This window comes from Lynx rufus, unplaced genomic scaffold, assembly GCF_022079265.1.
Source record: "Lynx rufus isolate CCGP_SWC_20201006 ecotype Redwood Valley unplaced genomic scaffold, mLynRuf1.p SCAF_2, whole genome shotgun sequence".
Classification (NCBI taxonomy): domain Eukaryota; kingdom Metazoa; phylum Chordata; class Mammalia; order Carnivora; family Felidae; genus Lynx; species Lynx rufus.
The window spans coordinates 37,179,027-37,183,425 of NW_025814834.1; the positions used below are offsets into that span (position 1 = coordinate 37,179,027).

The window sequence follows — 4,399 nt, forward strand, 5'->3', positions numbered from 1 at the left end:
AATGAGGAAAGTGAAGCACACTGTCTTGTCCAAAATGGTGGTCAATGTGAATCAGTCAGAAACAGGAATTCTATTATCCCAACTAAAGCATGAATGGAAGTAGAAGTCAGGGGGATGGCAGAACAAGAATTCAAGTATCCTGACTCCAACTAAAATGCTTTTTTTCTAGACAACGTTCTTCTAATTCTTTTGCAAGTGAAGAATATGGGAGAACAGTGGACATAGAGGCAACTAAACAAAGTGGTATTTTATATGACCTTATTTTAATGTGAGCTCCTGCTAATTTAAATCCCAGATCGACATTCCTACAGATTAATGCTATTATGCCAAACTTTTTCAACATAAAGACAATATTAAAAATTATACTCTAAAGAAAAAAACCAAGTTATTGTAAATAACACAATAAGAATCCCAACAAGCAAATTTTACTCTGAAGAATGATGAAGCTATGTATAACTAATATGCCTCCCCCAAGTAATTCCCTGCATATGTAAACATGCACATCTGAATCCAAAACCCTGTGCAGCTGTAAAATAAGGCTAGGTTTGTACTTGTTGTCTGTTTGCATGTTTTTCCATCTCCACGCTTTGTGCACCACATCCCATGGACACAGAACATTTGTAGGTGGCATCAAATCAACAGCCAGGTGAGACTGTTCTATAACAGAAGGACCACATGATATTTGAGATATAATTGGGGAAAAACCAAATGCAGTTATTCTCCAAATATCGTCTCTCTTTTTGAAGATATGCCCTGAATTAGTATGTTTTGGATTAAAGCAGTTTTCTTCTTTTTTCTTTTTGGATCTCTCCTTTTTAAAATATTTTCAACGACTTGGAGCACATAATGTCTGTTACAGACAGGAACACCTCAGATTAGTACAGCTCCTTTCAGTTCTGGTAGGACTTCAACATTTATTGACTGAGAAGACTATTTTGTTAAGCTATTATTTCAAAACCCTAAGGTGTGACAGCAAATAATCCCTTCCAATAGATCACTGCCTTTATCAATAAGGAGAACACATGTACTAAGAAGAAAATATGTTTAAGGCTATTGGGTACATTATATTGGGTTCAAGCTTTCTCTTAAAGAGCCAAACTTTTTAAAAATGGAAGAATTATTTAAATCAACTTCTTACAAACAAGAACAAAAATAAATACCATCCAGCATGGTAAAATAAAGAAACGCTGAAGTACTCACTGTCCCCAACAATTGGTTCTCTCTGTGTCATGTTTGCACTCTCTTTCCTTCCCTTCCCTGCTCTCATTTTTCCTTCATTTTTCCCATACCAAGCTAACATACCTCTGACAAGTGAGTGATTTGGTAGGAGAAAAATTCAGATTGCTTCTCTGAAACATGAAAACAACCTATTGGCTGGTTGTATTCAATCAATGATTTGTCAATGCAGGGATACATAAACCAAAATGGCTCAAGAAAACTAACCTTACTTGTGACTACTTAGCATAATCAATTCAACCAGAATGATCTAAATGCCTCAGTCTAAGTATTTCACATTGCCCCTGCTGGAATTTTCCTTTACTGTAAGTGTGTTATGCTATGAAGATTTTTGTTTACATTATGTAAAATTTGTCATGGACAAATACTAAATGCACACCTGAATGTCCTTCCCAGGTGCATGCAGGTAATAAAATGATATTGTAGACAGTTTCCTTTAATGCCTACCATTTATTGGTGTTACCAATTGATTGGTGTTACCAATCAATTATATTTCTCATTCCTACCTTTGGCAGATACTGCTGGTTGCCTACCTAATGGCAATTTTCCTCTTCTTTCTTGTTAAATGTACCCCAATTTTCTCTTGTTATCAGACAGCCTCATCCTTCATGGTGGTAGGGGTGAAGAGGCTGAATGCTGATTAGTTTAATCTCATCAGGGTAATTCCATTCTCCTGGCTATGGTCAACATAGGCATGGCTACATGACCCAACCACTGACCAATCTGACTTAAGATACTAAGCAAAGTTGTTTTCCTCCCTTCCATGGGGACACATGACAGAAACCCTGTTATATGTTTGGGCAACACTGATACACAAGAAGGAAATCATTGAATTAGCCAGTCATGAAAGTGCCATCCACTTTACTTCTTGCTTTGTATGACAATAAAATGCCCTTTATGTTTTAGCCACATTTTAAGATGAGTTTGTTACTTGCAGCCAAAATCATCCTAGTTAATATGCTGCCCTTTAGAACAAGAAAAAAAAGAGCAGTTGTGGATTCTTCCTTGCCTTAGGTACGAACTGGGAGTATATAAATAATAAGGAGTACTGAGTGTATGTGAGAATATATGTCAATAATTTCACAAACAAAGAACACATCCATTTAAGTATCTAGGCACATCTTATCGCTTCTCAGCCTTTTGGCTAAGATCAAGTGTAGTATCTGTTCTTATCAGTTTAAGTATCTAGGCACATCTTGACCTAATTGAAATGTATTTTCAAAAGTCTGGAAATAAAGCTTTATTTAGTCCACAGTCTTTTTCAAATGTCCATGCTGTTTAATATGTAGGTTTCATATTTCATAAATTTCATAGAATGTTTCTATCAAACATTGTCTGCAAAGTGACAGGGTAAAGGGAATCTTCATATTTTTCTAATCATTGATTTTGTACTAAGAAATGTGTCCACCAATTTAAACTCTATCTCAGGTTTAAAATGCACAAAAGATTAAATCTTTTTAAATAGTCTCAGCATTTTCTCATCTATTTGGAATAGAAGTCACAGGTGTGCTTTGAAGTTTATAAACCATGGCTCGGTACTTTTAAAATAACTTCTGGAAAATGTAAAAAGGAGAAAGTGTGAATCAGCCCATGCTCAGGAAGGTGGGCCATGTTCATCATATTTACTATTATGACATATTAGATTATTTTCTTTCAGTGCTCGAAAGGCACACTTTCCAAAAGAGAAATACAGTTCTTTATATTTGGTTCACATAATCCAGACCTGCAGTGTCAGTGCCTGAAACAAATTACTGTTTATATTAGAAACTTAGTTTAATAAATTAGGTCTGGTCTATGGACTGTCAAAGTCCTTATAGTCTGCAATTCATATATAACAGATGCCTTTTCCATGACTCTTAACTAGAAGTGGCCAACGTGATTGCTTCCTCCTTGCCATTACTACATTTTGTAGGTTTAGTTATCTACTGCCCACAGAGAATTAAAAACAATTTAAAAGGGCATCTGGAATAAAACACTCTAAGGGAAAAAAATCTTTCCATATGCAATAACTTTCTGTTTAGGTCTGAGAATTATTCAATAATTGGCACTTGTTTAAATAGACCACTCAGGATCAGTTTGGTTTTCCAATTTCAGATTGAGTTACAGAACTATTTTTTTCCAAACTCACTTTTGCAAGTCCTAATTTCCAGCATATTTGTGGCACCACTGTGATTAACAGAGTAGCTAATTTTTGCATGAGAGACAAACACATTTTTCAAAAGTGTTGTAAATAATTCACTAATTTTTCCACAGATTGTTTATAAATTATGAATTTTAGCTTACTTGCCCTAGTTTAGAAAATATACCGGTAAAACAGGAGAGCGAAAAGCAGTCATTTTAGTTGATGAATTTATACAATTTAATTTTCATGAGAAACCTGGGTGCCTCCATCTTTTACGCCACTTTCCTCACTAGTGTCCAAGAGTCGGACCAAGAAGTGAGTGCCTGCCACTGGCAGCATCTCTACCTCTTGCCTTGTTTGCACTCAATACGGGAACAGTTGTTGCATAAAAAGTTAATCATGACACTCATCTATAAGATTAAATAATAAGGCCACGGAAACTGACATCAACTCACATCAACACTTACAAATTCAGACACATGGACACTTTAACCGCTGGGTTTTTTCCTTTCTAAGCTCCACTTTGAAAAACTGTGCTTCCTTTTGAGTTGTTTGGTCAGCAAACTCAATTCTAGAATTTCTATGCGAAGGATTAATCAAGAATAGTGTATTAGCTCACATCTTGAGAACTAGACAGAGAAGATGCTCAGTGACATTTTAACACTTATGTCACTATGTTGACATCTCAATAAAGAAAACTATTCTCGGTGTGAAATGGGATGATTTCCTTACACCACCACCATCACCACCAAAAACATCAGGCAAAATTTTTGAAATCTCACAGGTTTCAAGCATTGTCAGTAGATACCGCATCATTTTAAATATAAAAATAGCCCGTTCAAACAATGAAAGGCAGGTGTACAATCATCAGTGCCTTCTTTACCAGCAACACAGTGATTTGTGAATATGTAATCTTATTTTAAATTTCACTCTTGTTCTTCGATCTTTCAAATGATTATAGTTTTCCTGGAGTGAAAATAACTTAAACTTACTAGACTTTTTAATATCTTTACAGCCAAACTGCTACAATTCTCACTTTGC

General features: G+C 35.4%; 1 pseudogene; it reads left to right on the plus strand.

Moving 5' to 3' along the window:
* Positions 1-2,360: 2,360 nt before the first annotated feature.
* Positions 2,361-2,535, plus strand: LOC124516880 (uncharacterized; annotated as a pseudogene).
* The last annotated feature ends 1,864 nt before the right edge of the window (positions 2,536-4,399 follow it).